Source organism: Brassica napus, chromosome C9 (genome assembly GCF_020379485.1).
Source record: "Brassica napus cultivar Da-Ae chromosome C9, Da-Ae, whole genome shotgun sequence".
NCBI classification, from domain to species: domain Eukaryota; kingdom Viridiplantae; phylum Streptophyta; class Magnoliopsida; order Brassicales; family Brassicaceae; genus Brassica; species Brassica napus.
This window is the reverse complement of record NC_063452.1, coordinates 44,901,372-44,919,966: the sequence shown is the minus strand read 5'-3', so window position 1 is coordinate 44,919,966 and position 18,595 is coordinate 44,901,372. Positions and strand designations below refer to the sequence as shown.

The following is an 18,595-nucleotide window of genomic DNA, read 5'->3' as shown; positions in this document are numbered from 1 at the left end:
ATATGAGAAAACTATAATTGTTGCAAACTTGGGCTTTTTTTCATATAACGTGATGAATTTCATTTAAAAATGAAACCCATAACGCACTTGTAGGCCCGACCCTCAGAGGAAGCCGAAGAAGCAAGAGCTTCCGACCTTCATAAATATATATTAGGTTCGACCATCAATGTATAAAATATCATTTAGCTTAGTGGTATAAATGTTGGTGTTTATATCTCAATAACCCGGGTTCGAGCCATAGACTTGACATTTTATCACATTTTTTAAAAGTGGAGCCCAACAAAACGCTGACGTGGCGCGCTGAGGAGTGAGAAAAAACTCATCTATTATAATATAGATTTGATCAGATTCATCAATCTAGAAGAAGGTCACAAGCGAGGAATTCCTAGAATCCCTTGGTTTAGCTGGCCGATCCTAAGCTTGGTTCCATAACCCCTTTGGTTAAGTTATTTATCGTTGCTTCCGCCCCATATCCAAATGACTTGATGCAGCACTCTGCAAACCAGTGAACCATTAAATCAAATAAAGAAAACATGTATTTAATCAACCATTGATCCACCAATCATTTCACCTATCTTTTCCTTTTCCTTTTTTTGAAACACAATTTCACCTATCTTTTCATATATTAACTTCTTTCAAGAAAAAGAAGCTCTAAACCTAATTTTCTGATTGTTAATCTTATTTTTTTTTTTGTCTCTTCTAAATCTAAACTCATGTTTAAAGATGTCTTTAAAAAGTTACTAGATACAGACCCGCGCTGTGCGCGGATATGGTTCTGCCAAATCTTTTTTTTTTAAATATTTAGTAGTATATTATATTTATATAATATTTTAATGTTACTGATTTGTAAATAATACGTTTTAAAGATATATTGAATTGTGATGTTGTTACAACATATATTGTACATGGTGTTTTTTTGTGTGCAGAAATTTTTAATATTGTACATAGTGTTTTTTTGTTATATATGTTCTTTAAAATATATTTATATGTTATTTAAAATCTATTATTAACATATTTGAAAAAAATATTTTTCGGGTCCGTACTTTTAAGATATAGTTTACTATGTTTTAAAAATATATGGTCAATTTAAATTAATTGAGATTAGATTTATTTTAATATTAATTATAATTTTAAACAAAAAAGCCTGATTTTGTTTATCTCATTAAACTCAACATAGATGTTTTTATTCACCTCTTTAAATGGAAAGAAGTCTGAACTTTGTCTCATAAATGGGTCAACCTGAACTCCAACATAAAACCACGCAACATATATGTTTTATGGGCATTATTTTGTTTCTTATATTTTACACGTTATGACCCATTAAGTTTTCAAAAATTATATTTGTTGTTACAGAAATGACCCATTAGTTAAAAATGTATTAGATTGATCGAAAGGTAAATTAAGCCCACACCTTTTTTTTCCGGGAAGGAAACCACTTTTAACGTTTTCTTGAAAAATCAACAACTTTTTTTTCTTTGCTTCTCCGTCGGTGGTTCTCAGTTCGACAAAATAATCTCCTCTATAATCATCAACAGAAATTCTTTAAAAGTATATCAAATCCAGAATAAACACCGTTCAGTCAATCACCAAACTCAATCGATAACTGAGTTCTCGGTAAGTTTTTATAATTTTCTGATTGTAAACGATCCGGGTTAACGATCAGGGTTTCGTTATCTAAATATCTGGTTCTTACTCATATTGATAGATCTGTTAGATCTAGTTCTAGATCGATCATCATTATTATCTTCTTACTCAGTTTTTGTTTCTATTAATTTGTCTTGCTCTCGGTAAGCTGACAGAGGAACTTGGTATTTTATTAGGTAATTGGCAAGGATTGTTTAAACGATGGATCTTTAAAAAGACAAAAGCAGAGTAGAAGACAAACTTGACAGAGATTTAAAAAAGTTAAGTCTGACCTGAGATATAATCATATTACATATGTTCACATCAACACAGATTTATTTATTCTCTTGTTGATCTTTTGCTATGTTTTCGTTTCTATTATTTCCTTGTTCTTATTTTTTTTTTGTCATTTCATCTCATATATTGATAGGTTATTGATAAAGGCTGTATGCCATAGAAACTGGGAAATACAGCATTGGAACAATTCACAAAACAAACTACACAAACAAAGGTTAGTACTATATTAATTTTTTATTTTATTCGAGAAATCGTGAACTGAACTTGTAGAATCATCCTAGGATTATCGGATTTAGGATTGTACAATTACTTAGATGATAAACTATATAAACTGACTTGTTTGTAGATGAACGTACTTGATCTTGCATATCTGTTTTTGGGTTGCTGATTAACTGTTCTATGTTTTGTTGAATTATATTAGATACATGGTTAGTTTAATTTTAGATGGCACACTGTTTTTTCTTTTGGATCAAAACATGATGATCAATACATGTTTGGTTTGATTTCAAACCTCTATTAGTAAGATAGAATAAAATATAGTATATTGAGTCTCCCTAACAGATAGAACAAAGAATTTATTTAGTACAAAATCGGAAATGACTTTGAAAACTTTAAAGCAAATGTAGTACAACAAAAAAAACAACCAAAACACCAATTTCAGTCTGCAAAGTACAGAAACACAAAACAAATTCGCAGCAAGACACTCACATCAGTCATCTATGGTTTCCAGATTAGTAAAAACCTCTTTGAAAACAACATTAGTAGTTTTCTTTTGGGGCTTCCCTTCTTTATCCACAATCAAGATTTTCAAACCTTTCTTCGAAGTAACCCTTGAAATAGCAACATATAGCTGGCCGTGAGGAAAAAACTGGTCTAGGAAGGAATAATCCCACTTCAGACAATGATTGTCCTTGACTCTTGTTGATGGTTATTGCAAAAGCCACAGCTAAAGGCAATTGTCTTCTGCGCATCTTGAAAGGAAGTCTTTTATCTGTAGGCTCGATCAACAATCTAGGAATATAAACGTCTTTATCAACCTTGTCACCAGTTAAGATTCTAGCTTCCACCATGAAATCCATAAGTTGTGTAATTTCCAATCTTGTTCCATTCATTAAACCTTCATTAGGATTAATGTTCCTAAGCAACATAACAGGACAACCAACCTTCAATCTTAGACTATGATTTGGTAGCCCAGAAACTTTAATACTGTTTAGAAAGTCGGAACTGAGGGCTTCATTACTGACCGAGGCAGTATCAGATGGATCTATACTGTCAGATGAGATATAAATCATTTCTTCACCTGATGGGAAATAACCAAATTTTATAAAAGAGTCAGTGTCAATAAAAATAACGAAAATATATATAGTAAAAAAACACTTAATTACCTTCGAGTTAAGATAACATATGATCATTAATCATATTAACATCCTCATTAGTTGGACATAAGATTGCTCTATCTTTGAAAAACTTAGGATCTTTCATCCCTCTCAATGAATCAGTGTCTCCATAAATGGCCAGACTTTTAGTCTCAATAGGATCGTTAGGGTCCATAATTAAAAACTCTTCTGGAATTTCAATTAATGCCTCCCCATCATTAGGCTCTGATACTTTCCCATCACCAACAGCCAAAATCCACTCAGAAAATTCTTTCAGATCTTTTGCCTCATCATCTGTGAGATTGTTTGAACACAGTCTCATGTTCTTAGTAAGCTTCAGAACCTTCCAATGTTCCTAGAGATATGATGAGTTCATGGAAGCCAGAACAATCTCAGCCCTACAACCTCCTGTAATAACAGGAAGTACTTGTCGAAAATCACCTCCAAACACAATTACTTTTCCACCAAAAGGCTTTTTATCTGGATTGTCCATTAAATCATTTAAACTTCTGTCTAAGGATTCAAAGCAATGCCGGCTCATCATTGGTGCTTCATCCCAGATAATTAGAGACGCTTCCTTTATCAAATTAGCTTTATCTGATTCGGGAGTCAGTGAACATGTAGTGAATTCATCTGGATTGATGGGTATGCTAAAACGGGAATGAGCAGTTATGCCACCTGGTAACAACAGGGAAGCAATTCCGGATGATGCAGTATTAAGAACTATATCTCCCTTGCACCTCAAAGTAGCTGATAGAAGTTTCCAAAGAAAGGTTTTTCCTGTGCCACCAAACCCGTAAACAAAGAACATTCCACCTCTATCTTCAACAACAACACTAATGATCTCATCATAGATTTTTCTTTGCTCATCAGTCATCTTTGAAAAATCTATATCATGAGTGGCTTGCAAGTCTTCCATATCATAACTTAGCTCATCCAATATCAAGACATTTTCAATCGATTTGGCATTGGCAGGAAGCTTTGGCATAGACTCATATAGTGAAAGTGAACTCCCATTTCTTTTCATAAGCTTCTCAATCTCTATTAGAGCATACAACTTCTTGTCATTGTCAGTCAATTTAAGTCCTGCCAATTCACGAAAAGAACTCTCATGTGAAGCTGTAAATTCTAATAAAATAACAGTCTCACATAATAAATAGCTGGTTATTAGAACAATCAACAAACAACAATTTGACAAAAACGTAGATACAATAGGGGAATTTGATAGAAGAAGTTAGTAGTGTACCTGGCCTATTGAAACGATGTCTGCGATTATACTCGATATCTTCAGATAAGAGTTCCCAAGTTTTTTTCCCAAACCACCTCTGGTTGAGAAAGACTGTTCGACAGAAGCATTAGAACAAATAGATCACGAACAACTGCTGCAGAACTATCATAGCTACGCCTTATCAAATCATCTATGTACTCCTGGTCATCATCCAATATTCCCCGAGCATAACATGTTTCTTTATACCCCTCATAAACCACATCATTATATGTTTTAATATCCTGATAGCTAGTAGGACCTTTGACATAGTTCAACAAAACTCTCAGATAATAAGAGCTTTCTTGCTTCCTTGGAGCATAATTAATTCTTCCAACACTGAAACCTTGTTTCCTTCTATTGAACTTCTTCTCTTCGAATATGTATAATAGTTGGGAATCTGAATATATGTAAGAGTCCGAGCGAAAGCATCAACCTTACACAGCTCAAACCATGCCAAGAACATTGTGTTTTCAATGAGCTTACGACTGACAACGTCCTTAACTTTATCCTTCCCTTTGAAGATAATGGTCTGTTTCCCTGGAAGATGAAATGACAACTTCTCAACCGCAGTAGATCTGTAATGTATTGGAAACTTAAAAATTCTCCATGATCCTTCACAAGTTGAAACATATCTACATTGATCAGAACAATATAAGTTAGAATATAAGATTGAAATAAATACTACATACTGAAAATAAAATATTTATGGATCAGTTAATAAACTACCTGCAATCAAAGAAATCCTTTATTTCATTCTTTTTAATCTCCACAGTTTCTTTCAATATGTTACCACCAGTCTCCATGGCAGAGTTTCCTAAAGCCGAGTTAGCTGCTACTGAGTTCGCTGCAACTGAGCTCGCTGCGGCCGAGGTCGCTGTAGCTGAGTTCCCTGCAGACGAATTTGGTGCTGTTTGATTCGTAACATCTGGCCCTGTTGGTACAACTACCACAGTTACACGGCCAGCTCCTTTATTAATGTATTTAAATAAATACTTAATGGAACCAACTTGGTTGCACCACGCTACATTAATGTGTGCTCGGTACCGAAGAGAGAGTTTCTTGTTATAAGGGATGACCCATCTGTTGTCACATTTCAAACCATTCTTCTCAACATAATTGTTAGATTGCTCACGTCTTCTGTAAACAGGAAATCCATCTTTTTTCACTCTAGTATTATCAGCAAAGGGTTTAGGAAAACTTTTCGAGCACTGTCCATTTTCCATGCACGGTGAATTCCTATTAGCAGCTCCACACGGACCATGAATCATCATATCCTTAACAACATCGTAGAGATCTGGATCAAGTGACTTATCAGGAATCTCAGCCGATATGATTTTATCGATGTCTTCTGTTTTTGGAAATTTGGATGAAGGATGCATAAAAAGCAGTATGTGAGCATGTGGCAAACCTCTCTTCTGAAACTCAACAGTATACATAGCTGAAATATATAAAAAAACAGTTGACATTATTGTAAGAAAATGACCAAGTCAGTATAGAAATAATAAGAAATATTTTAAACTACGGTTGAGTCAAAACAAAAATTACATGAAGCTGTCTTCCCCAATATATTCTTCTTTGTCAAATCATGCATCAAAGAATCGAGTTTCATCTTAAACATCCGACATATAACATCTGGTCTGTCATCTGAATTCAGGCCTCTCTTTTTCAGAAATCTCGTAAGTTCTGGCCATTTTAGATTGCATGTAAAGGTGATGAAAAGGTCTGGAAAACCAAAATGTCTACAAATGGCCATAGCGTCTAAGTACATATTCTTCATGTATCTTGGACCCCCTGTGAAAGTAGCTGGTATAACAAATTGCTGACCTTGTTCATTCATGTCCGACTGTCCAGCATTTTCAAACTCCTTGATAGAGTCGTAACTATCTGAACGCAAGCATGTCTGGTTGAGCTGCAAATACCTAAGCCTGTTGGCTTCGATAGTCGTATATGCATCAACTATGAATTGTTGAAATAACCTTCTCGAATATAGAAGAACATGCGATTCATTTTCTCGCTCTTGCATCCGGAAAGCAAAAAACTGTCTCATACTGATAGTATCTTTTTTTAGTTTCTTCGACGCTTCTGTGACACCTTTTTTACTGCCAATCCTGAATCCATCCTCACCATACACAAATAGCAGAGGATACTGTAGTGCTAAATAGGAAATATGAATCTCATCGATCCTCGTAAGTCTACCAGACTTATGCTGTAGAACAATATCCCGCTTATCCATTCCTAAATTAAAATCTCCAGGAATCAATGCAGCAACCTCAGATGCAGTTGGCATATTATATGTCCGACCATCTCTGTCACTTCTACTTACGATTCGCATATGGAAAGTCTCTTCCGGATTCATTCGAAATCTATCTCTAGCTGATCGAAACTGCTTAACATATGGATTAACAGCATTCAACATCATCATTATAGGCTGAATAATTTCTTTCTTCAACCCATCTATCGTACTCTCTGTCTGAGCATTTTTCCCATTTCTGAAAAACAGTAAAGTAGATATAATAAGTTTACATAACACGTTATCAGTAATGTTTAAGCACTTATATGCAAAATTAAATTACTTACCTCAAAGCATTAGATCTGTTTTGAAGTTCATTCTCTGTGTCAACAATGTAAAGCTGTCCAAACTTGGCATAATTTCCTTCAGGTGGGGTTAAACTTCCCATCAGATGATAATTCTCACCATGAAGCACCAACATTTGTGGTCCTCGTCCCTTTCTAACAGACTTATCTACTTTACCACCAAGTGAAGTGAATGAAAAAACCATATTATATGATCTGGTATTCTTTTGGAAATGTTTACTCAGCTTATCATTTCCTGTAAGAAGCTTCATTAGAACATCAGGGGATTTCTTTAATAATGGCAACTGGACCTGACCTTGCATGCAACACAATGTAAATATAGGTTTTTTCCTAGATTTGGTCTTATTTATGCGCTCCCAAACCACATGATAGCTCCACAATGAACACAGGTGTAAGTTGGGTCACCTTCATCAACATAATCTGCTTTATAAGAATGTTTATAGGTTAGAAAAACATTGTCTACATAGAAACCATCTCTTGACAAATTTTAGCTTACCATATTCAGATGATGACACTGCTTTCACTTTTGGCTTCGGTGGTTTTTTCACCTCAGAGAAGTTTTTTTTTAAATAAAGCTGCTAGAAAGCTAACTCTCTCTGTTTGATCTTCTTTCAGTGGTTCTTGTACAATAGACTGTTCGTCATCTGAAATTTCAGTATCCGAACTTTCCTGACTACTACACTCGACTTCTAGATCATCACTCATCTATGGATCGTAGTAAATCTGTAAAACATGCAATAGATAAAAGTATCCAACGTATGAATTTAGTTAGGGACGAAACAACATAAAGTTCAAATCATTCTCTGGATGAAAAACAGTTTACCTTCATTCTCTGGATCATCTATAGAACAATCATGTTCTATATAAGATGTGTTTGAAATTCCTGAATCAAATGTAGTATGACTAGTGGATGTCACAGGTATTTTTGTATTTGGTGTGTTTTCTCTTTGAAATGTGACATGACTTGAACATGATCCTCTTATTATACCTGAGATGAGATTATTATATTAGTATATTATATAATGAACAAAAAATTAATCATCTATCATTGGAGTCTCTGCTATTATCAGTAAATTAGGATATATAACAGACCTTGATCTCTTCGACTCTTTTTTGTGTCATTAGGGTTCTCATTATTTTTTTTTGTCAAAACAAACTACACCAAATAAGATTAGAGATGTTAGCTGAATGTGAGGAAACCTGGTATACAAACAATGGTCAATATAGAATATAAAACACCTCGTTTGTTTGTAGGATTTGACACTGAAACTTGTGTTTTAAACCTTGATGAAACGTTATTATTGGTAATATCACTCATTAATCTTCGAAAAACTGTACTCAAAGGGACATCTTTTCTTTGAGAATGATCCATTCTCTGTTTTGAAATAGATTGGGAACGCAGCCGATGACCATCATCTTCAAAGCGAGGTTGATGCTTTCTTTTCATCCTGTTCATAGAAGGGCTATGTTAGCAGAAACTCTTCGTATTAAAGACAGCATATGGAAAATACACGGTTTGTTCTCAGTTACATGCACTGGAACTGAGGAATAGTATAATCACCTTTAAAACAAAGTTGCTAGGTATAAAATTGTTCAATGAATTCTCAGAGTCATTCTGTTGCTAATAAGAATATAATGGCGTCTTTGTTTATACATTGAAACTTTCTAATTTGTAGTATAGGCGGGATTATGAAAATAATTGAAAAGAGAATTAATTAAGTTAAGATTCTTTACATACGAAATATTGTATAAAATCTCTTTAGATCACATGAATATCTAAATGTAGATTAATTGTAGGTTATATCTTCACGGATACGTTTAATATCTTTACTTGTTCAAAGTAATAATTGTAATTGATTATAAAATATATTCGTTTGAGTTACTTTTTTGAGTACTACAACTTATTTCTTTATATAATTATATGAAGTATTCTAACAACTTAATTTTGTTTAGGATGCAAATATGGATTTATCAAACAATCTACATTAGCTGATTTACTAAAGGGAGTTCAACAACAGCTTATTAAAGTAAGTATATTTGTTTTTAAATTTCCGTATGCTCATATATTTAGTTAAGTGCGTTTTGTGAAAACTTATTTAAAGATTTATAAGTTTAAACATGTATTCATTTTCCTGATAGTCAGTTTGATAGGTTAGATTCACAAAACACATCTAGTCTTAATTAAATATCTTCTTTATTGATAAAAACCAAACAATACGACATATGGAAATAAACCAGATAATAGAAAATTCAAAAAAACATAGTTTCTGAAAATAAAACAATTATAAAAAGAAAAAAAAAACACGCAGCATCTCAGTTTTCTCCACTTCTACTTCTTTTCCTGCTTCATTATCTTTGAGCATTGTTTCTTAGAGGTAGAAGAAAGATCATCAATCTCACATTCTCCCTTTCGTTTTGATAGTGGAGTTGACGACAAACATGTGTTCTCTTCACTTTCCATGCTGACCAAAGAGACCTTGAAAATAATAGAATAAACTTTTAATGAATACACATATAAACATGAATATCTAATTAGGAAGAGTAATGATAATTTGAGTAGACCTGTCCTGAGGAACGGTCAGATAAAGCTCTGTTAGTCAATGTATCATCAGTATTCTCATCATCCGAGTGAGTTATGATCTCATCAGCAGACCATGTTTTCCCAATGTTAAATATATCAGCTCCATAGTCAACATTGTCTTTGCTCACATAGACACCAAATTTGAAAGTTTTTCCAATAAGCTCGTTAATAGCATCAGGCAAGTCTTCAGGATCTTCAACCTAAATAAAAACAAACACCTACTATATTAAAAACGACTATATGTATGTAATATCAACAATTAAATGGATAATTTTATATATCTCTTCTAGAGAACCATCTAAGAGCACTTCAGCACTCACTCCCAAAATTGGTTCAGCAATAGTATCAAGCAGCATCACCTTAGTTTCACCAGTGTCATCCTTTATAAGTAGATGGAGTTTGAACCTTGAAAATTTTAAAATTGGTAAGTTATATGAGTCAGATACATATATCTATACTATTAAGATCAAAAAACATACTGAGGTGCAACATTGGTTACAGACTGATGGCATGAATCACAATACCATAGATGTTTCACAGGAACCACATCCCTTTTGGTAATATCGGTAACCTTTTTGAAGTGGCACTTAACACAACCAAAATAAAACCAAGCCCAGTCTGTGTCAATTGCATAAATTGTGCCCTTAACAATGCAGTTTTCAGTCTACAAAAATAACATTAGTTTTAGAATATAGGTAGATTGTAAGAGTATATACCTTAGATATACTAAAAACTTACATCAGTCGCCATAATGATATCCAGAATTGATCTCTCAGGATAAATAGACCATTTATCAGGTTGGTGTTTGCTTCCTTTATGTTTTGCAAGCTCATGACTACCAGTTGTGAGAGCAAGCTCGTTCTTAGGCAACCTGAATAATTAACCATACGGTTAGTATAATCACCTTTAAAACAAAGTTGCTAGGTATAAAATTGTTCAATGAATTCTCAGAGTCATTCTGTTGCTAATAAGAATATAATGGCGTCTTTGTTTATACATTGAAACTTTCTAATTTGTAGTATAGGCGGGATTATGAAAATAATTGAAAAGAGAATTAATTAAGTTAAGATTCTTTACATACGAAATATTGTATAAAATCTCTTTAGATCACATGAATATCTAAATGTAGATTAGTTGTAGGTTATATCTTCACGTATACGTTTAATATCTTTACTTGTTCAAAGTAATAATTGTAATTGATTATAAAATATATTCGTTTGAGTTACTTTTTTGAGTACTACAACTTATTTCTTTATATAATTATATGAAGTATTCTAACAACTTAATTTTGTTTAGGATGTAAATATGGATTTATCAAACAATCTACATTAGCTGATTTACTAAAGGGAGTTCAACAACAGCTTATTAAAGTAAGTATATTTATTTTTAAATTTCCGTATGCTCATATATTTAGTTAAGTGCGTTTTGTGAAAACTTATTTAAAGATTTATAAGTTTAAACATGTATTCATTTTCCTGATAGTCAGTTTGATAGGTTAGATTCACAAAACACATCTAGTCTTAATTAAAAATCTTCTTTATTGATAAAAACCAAACAATACGACATATGGAAATAAACCAGATAATAGAAAATTCAAAAAAACATAGTTTCTGAAAATAAAACAATTATAAAAAGCAAAAAAAAAACCCGCAGCATCTCAGTTTTCTCCACTTCTACTTCTTTTCCTGCTTCATTATCTTTGAGCATTGTTTCTTAGAGGTAGAAGAAAGATCATCAATCTCACATTCTCTCTTTCGTTTTGATAGTGGAGTTGACGACAAACATGTGTTCTCTTCACTTTCCATGCTGACCAAAGAGACCTTGAAAATAATAGAATAAACTTTTAATGAATACACATATAAACATGAATATCTAATTAGGAAGAGTAATGATAATTTGAGTAGACCTGTCCTGAGGAACGGTCAGATAAAACTCTGTTAGTCAATGTATCATCAGTATTCTCATCATCCGAGTGAGTTATGATCTCATCAGCAGACCATGTTTTCCCAATGTTAAATATATCAGCTCCATAGTCAACATTGTCTTTGCTCACATAGACACCAAATTTGAAAGTTTTTCCAATAAGCTCGTTAATAGCATCAGGCAAGTCTTCAGGATCTTCAACCTAAATAAAAACAAACACCTACTATATGTATGTAATATACAACAATTAAATGGATAATTTTACATACCTCTTCTAGAGAACCATCTAAGAGCACTTCAGCACTCACTCCCAAAATTGGTTCAGCAATAGTATCAAGCAGCATCACCTTAGTTTCACCAGTGTCATCCTTTATAAGTAGATGGAGTTTGAACCTTGAAAATTTTAAAATTGGTAAGTTATATGAGTCAGATACATATATCTATACTATTAAGATCAAAAAACATACTGAGGTGCAACATTGGTTACAGACTGATGGCATGAATCACAATACCATAGATGTTTCACAGGAACCACATCCCTTTTGGTAATATCGGTAACCTTTTTGAAGTGGCACTTAACACAACCAAAATAAAACCAAGCCCAGTATGTGTCAATTGCATAAATTGTGCCCTTAACAATGCAGTTTTCAGTCTACAAAAATAACATTAGTTTTAGAATATAGGTAGATTGTAACAGTATATACCTTAGATATACTAAAAACTTACATCAGTCGCCATAATGATATCCAGAATTGATCTCTCAGGATAAATAGACCATTTATCAGGTTGGCGTTTGCTTCCTTTATGTTTTGCAAGCTCATGACTACCAGTTGTGAGAGCAAGCTCGTTCTTAGGCAACCTGAATAATTAACCATACGGTTAGAGAGATCATGTATATTTAATGAGTAGATATAAAATAGTTGGTATGTGATTAGAATTAAACGTACACTTGTAGATAGTCTTGGACATCAAATCCGAGTGGATTTATTTCGATAGTGGAAGAATCAAAAGCATTTATAATTTGAACTTGTCCTGCAACAAAGCATAAAAATCTATTAAGTGAATCAAAAGCATACTAAAGTAATTTTTTTCTTAATCGTTTAGTCAAATATTTACCCTTGTAAACATTGATTTTAGCAAATCTCAGTAAACAGAGAAAATTCTTATTGACTTGAGCAACTTTGTATGCATATAGCATATGGTCAGCAAACTGGCCCCAAAGACAACATGCTATTTGGTGATCCCTGAAATATACATTAGAAGATTAACACATTAAAAAAACACGATTTGATTACATATGAAAAGTATATTTGGAAAAGGTAATCTATAACTTACTCTGTATCTGTCAAAGTAAACTCAAGCTTCTTTGTTTCTTTACCTTGCACAGGCACAACCTGGATATCTCCGATATCAATTGGTTGACCAATAACATCTACAAACATATTATTAAAAAATAAGAAGATTATTAATCATAAACCGTAGCATATTTGTGAATAAGAAAAGTCTAAAAATTTACCAATCAAAAAATTAGAATCAAGACTTCCGTTCATGATTTCTGTGAAAGATGTTAATGACAGAAAATTATCCTCATCTTTGAGGGTGAAATTGGTGACGTTGGAGTTGCTGAGGATCGACATTTTGTACTTATGACTCGTCGGTCGGTACTTTCCGGCAGCTGCGGTTAGTGAGAAATTCTCAATGAACCTCCATTGTCCAAGCTGAAGTTTCTTAACACGAGCAAAGAAGACTCTCTTGCAGGTACAATGAATCTTAACTCCCTACATTAACATTTGATATAAGGATCAGTTTAGACGCCCATTTTAAACATGTACATAAATTAACTAATAGATAAACTTACTGTTTTATCTGCGAGAATGAACTGAAGAGAATCTCCACCAGAATAAGATGAATGTTGTGTCCATGAATGCAGGACTTTAACTTCGACCTTCCAAGATGTTTTGTATGGTTTGACATCATTGAGCAAAGTGATAGTCGGGTCTGAGGTAATCATAGCCATATGAGTGTATGTTTTTTTTTTGCGGATGTAGGAGGTATTAGTTGATCGTCCTAGTATTTATAGTGATGTGCTAAACCTTTAGGTTTAATGATAGCGTGCTGAAGATTTGATTCGATTTCCATATAGTTAAATTCGATAGGATATTCTGATTACCATATTCTGTTGGAGTTGTTATATGAATTTAATATCTAAATGATTATGAACGTAGATGGATAGTCGAGTAAAAACGTAGTAGAAAAATAAGGGAGGAAATCTTATTAGGCAAAAAGAAATATCTATTTTCAATTTCGCAAAAAATAGCGTTAAAGATATACTATATTAAGTTGTTATTGATTATTGATAACTTGGTGTGCACGTCAAGACAGTTTAGATTTGATGAAAATAGTATATTTAAAATAAAATAAAATACATGTAATTTTGAACTTTTTATGTATTTCGAAAAACCAACTTTGCGAAACTTATATTTTTAAGTTTGGCACACATGAAATTATGTGATTGAAGTTTATATATGATTGAAGTTTATTTAACACATATTGTGTTCATAATGGCAGCTATCTCTAAGTGTAATTCGTTTGTTATACTTATAATAGAGTACATAGTTGGTTTAGTCTAATTGTATATAACACTTGTTCACGATTTAAATTAAATCCTATGGTTATATTGGTTTACATTTAATAGAGTAGATGGTGGGTTCACGATTTAAAATAAATCGTATGTTATATTGGTTTACATTTAATAGAGTAGATGCTGGGTTAATAGATGTCGTCGGTTTAATAGGAGATAAAAGCGTGTGATATATCTAATAATAATAATGTAATTAACTTGTTATGGTCCATAAATTAAGTAGCTTCCTAGCAAACTTCAAACAGGTCAAAACTTAAATGAGAATTTTTATGGTAGATAAATTTAGGACTCTATTTTAATAGAGTAGATATAGTTTTTTTTTCTTGTTAATCTCACATCTTTATCTTAATTATAAACAATATTCAAAAGGCAATTGTTCTCTCTCTCTCTTCTCTCTAGATCAACTTTACGATCAACTTTTCGATCTCCACCCCTCCGGCCGGAGGTGGTGAAGGCGCTCTGCTTTTCTTTAATTTTTATTTCTTTTTCCGGTTTCACTCCTCGCGATTATGTTTTTAAATCGGAGCCGATCTGGTGGCGATCCTTGCTCCTCATATGCTGCATGTTTTGGTTGGTGGTTTCTCGGAGGCGGTGGCTCTTCTGCAGTCCCAAAACTATGGGAACGGATCCGGGTCTTCGTCTCCTCGGTGTTTACTTCAGCCCTCTGTGGTGTCTTTTCTTCTTGTCATCGGTTGAAGTAGGGTGGAGTGTTCGTCGGCGTTGTTGTCGATTGAAGATGGTGGCGGTGATGCTTGAGGTGGAGTTTGTTTGACTCACCGGCCCTGAATTGTAAGACCCCGCTTTGGGGACGACGTGGTACTTGAACAGAGGGCTAGTGGTGGCGTTTAAGTTCTAGAACTGATCTCCTTACTCTCCTATTCTCCTTTTGTTGTGCTTTTTCAGGCATTTCTCCTCCTCATAACTTTGTCAGTGGTCTTTTAACGCTCTTCGGTGATTTGTCTCCAGTGAAGATCAATGTGGTGGTTTCTTCCCAGTCCAATTTCTCTGGCGCCATTCGTGGCATCTACAGTTTTGGTGAGGCGATGTTAGAGTTTCATGTCTAAAGATAGACAGCTTGTAGGATTTTTCAGCTCTACTTTGTAAAGCAATCAGACCCATTTTTTGGGTTTTTTGGTATGCTTATTTTTACTTCCTTTAAATTTTGAATCTGTTTCTTTTGTAGTCTTCAAAAAATTCTCAAATATTTTAATATGAAAGTCCTTAAAAAAATTATAAACAATATGATTATGATATTTGGATTGTCATGAAAATTAGTAAATAGTTTTACAATAAGATTTTGGATCAGGTAAATAAAAGTGATTATAAGTTAATTGATTAATGGTGCTTATGGCTTATAAATGTATAAATTAATTTATTTAATGTTCTAAGTATTAGATTAGTTTATATCAAACTAGAAGGGTGTTCGCGCGGAATATTGTTTTATTATTGCTAAGAGCATGATTTTTTTTGGATAATGTAATTATGTTATCGTTTTTATTTGTTAAGATCATTATTTGATGTTTTTAGTTTGTTATGTAATAGGTGATAAGTTAATATATTTTGCATTTTTTTTTTGAATAATGTGTTATTGTGTAGATAGTACTTGTTAGTAGTCAAATGAGCCTCTAACGTAAACTAATATTGAATTTCAATAACTTTGCATCTACGCATTTGTTGATTCTAAGATTAACGGTTTCATCGTCAAAATTGTATTATATTTTTTTCATATTTTTGAAAATTATAATTTTTAAGATGTTTTTTGCCCTCTCCCCATATTTTAAACTTGAGCCCTCACCGTCTATGTATTTCGTTACATTTCTGGTGTGCGGTGCTTCTCACCATCACCGGAAAAAGATTCACATTTTTCTCTTGTTCTTCTTGCCTTCTTCATCTATTAGATTATATGGTATTTGTTGCAGATCGGGTTTATGAGTTTTCAGTTGTTCGGTTGCTTCCCACGGCATTGTAGGCTGTTCCAGTCAATATTGATTGTTCCTCTTCTTCCTTAGATTTCAGCTGATGTTAGGAACTGCATCTCCTTGGTTGGATCAGAGTTTATCCGTCTTTGATTTTGTATTCCTCGTCATTGGCTTACCGTCAATAGTCTCTGCTCGTTTTGGTTTTCAAGATCTAGTTTTTGGTGTTCTGACTTCTATGCTCTCTTTCATAGCTTGGGACGGCTCCATAGTTTTCTGATTTCGCTCTGTCTCCCTTTCCCTCTCTATTCTTGCATCTCTTTGCAGCTTTCATCGCATCTCTGGTGGCTCTCCCTTTCACCATTGCCACTCGAGATTTGGATAATGTTTTCGTTCGTGTATGCTATGTGGGCTTGAAAGGTTATTTCTGGTCTCAAGTTTAGTCTCTGATTTTTTGGTGGTTGTCTTCCATTCTCCTTCTCTCAAGTTGCTTCTTTTATTTTCATGCTTTCTTAGTTTATGTGTTGGTTGTCTAGTTTCTTATTCTTAATTTGATTATCTTATGATATTAATAGTGAAATAAATATAATTTGTAAATGAAATAATAAAAATTAGTAAAAATAATAAAATGATGAAAAGTCTTTCTATTTTTAGGTGTGAATAAATTAAATATTTAAAATATATTTATATTCTTTTATTTTTTTTCTTGAATTTTAGAGACCAATAAGTGTGAGAATGATTAGATAATACACAATTAGAAATTGATGAAGAAAATTGCAATAATTTAAAAGAAGAAGAATTTAAATACAAAAAAAAACATGAGGACACATGTCAACAAACCCTCATTCCACATGTCATAAGAAGGGAATAAGCCAACTTTATATATATATATATAGATTAATCTACATGATAGGAAATTTTATGTATAAAAAATGTTTGATGATTTGTGCAAATGAAGCTTACAAGTGTTATCTGGAAGGGTTTCCAAAGTGTTTTCAAACCTCTTCGATAACCTGTTTTAGGTATATATCATTCTCCGTGAACCATAAGGCAGGAAAAGGTTGCATGGAAACCTCACTCAAGCCTATCTCAACATCTATTTCCGTGGATTTTATGGACGAGTAGAAATAAGTTGATCTTTGAAGATAGGAAGTACTTTATCAAGTGTTTGGGTTTTGACTTTTGATCATTGGGATCAATCAACATCACTTCATCGTTTAAAACAATGTGCACTTTAAATATGTATGTGTTGCTCCATCGTTTTTTTGTTGCTCCATGATATTGAAACTCGATCTCAGGAACACAACTAAGAATTCACTTAATAAGAATCACTGTCTTATATATTAATCTCATAAGAAAACTCACTCAAAACCTTAAGCTCTCTCAATCACAAAACTCTTATGTTATGTCACACTTTGACATATCCATGTATATATGAATATAAAGTCCTAAACATACTAGACAATAAGATTCAGATAACTCCTAAACACTTAAAGACTTTCCTATTTCCTAAGTCATAACTCAGTAGAAAATAGATAACTTGTTGCTCAAGTTATTTCAAGCTTGATCCACCACATGATTGAATATTGGAAGGCTTTTGTTGTGATTCCTAAACATTAAGTCCAAAAGATAAAAGAATTAACTTATAGCAGGGTTTAATAGTACTAATGCGTGTTCTATATCACAATCCATCCGGATCCGACAAGATATTTTGGACTTGTCCAATTAACGATTTCTCTGATATCAAGCTGATATTCTGGCTTATGTAATGTAACAAAGCCACGAAGAAGTTGGCTCATTATGCCTTTCCATTTCAATCTTTTGATTTATGGACTAGTTACTTTATATTTCTGAACAACAAATGGTTATATTAAAATTAAACGTCCAACAGACTAAAAAAGATGATTACAACCAGAGATATAATAAGTTAATATAATTAAAACATAACAAAAGATAGAAGTGGCTAAAGAGAGAAGAAACCCGTAGAAAATTTTCACTTGTAATGTTAAGCCGGTGTTTGAAAGAACACAAAGAAGTCAAAATCGACGTTGGAGAATCCAACCAATGTATTTTGAAACCAGTTGAAAACCATCTCAGAAGATGCCTAGATCTCCCGACGTTGCAGTGAGGTGCAGAGAGGCTGCCGGTGTAGGACTACACACATAGTCGTCGACGGTACAACCTTTAAAGGATAGTAGTTGACAGAGTCGGGATATGATGAGTTTAGGTGAGGTTGCAGATATAAACCATCAAGGAAACAATTATGTGAGTTGGAGGTGACCGGAGGAAAGGCAACAAAGGTGTGACTGTTAAGTGAAAGGTCGGAGTCCACGATGCAAGAGAGAGGCGATAGGTAAGGGGACACAGATCTAGAAT

General features: G+C 33.3%; 1 long non-coding RNA gene across 7 annotated transcripts; it reads left to right on the top strand.

The window, feature by feature from the left end:
- The first annotated feature begins 1,079 nt into the window (after nucleotides 1–1,079).
- Nucleotides 1,080–15,513, top strand: LOC125592930. 7 transcript variants are annotated; one of them, XR_007328712.1, is made up of 7 exons: nucleotides 1,080–1,614; nucleotides 1,821–2,134; nucleotides 8,548–8,739; nucleotides 9,112–9,185; nucleotides 13,240–13,420; nucleotides 13,593–15,092; nucleotides 15,207–15,513. It is a non-coding gene; the product is annotated as an uncharacterized LOC125592930 (long non-coding RNA). The 7 variants fall into 7 exon arrangements; XR_007328706.1 differs by having other exon boundaries at nucleotides 1,435–1,614; nucleotides 13,227–13,420; nucleotides 13,593–15,470; XR_007328708.1 differs by having other exon boundaries at nucleotides 1,437–1,614; nucleotides 13,593–15,470.
- The last annotated feature ends 3,082 nt before the right edge of the window (nucleotides 15,514–18,595 follow it).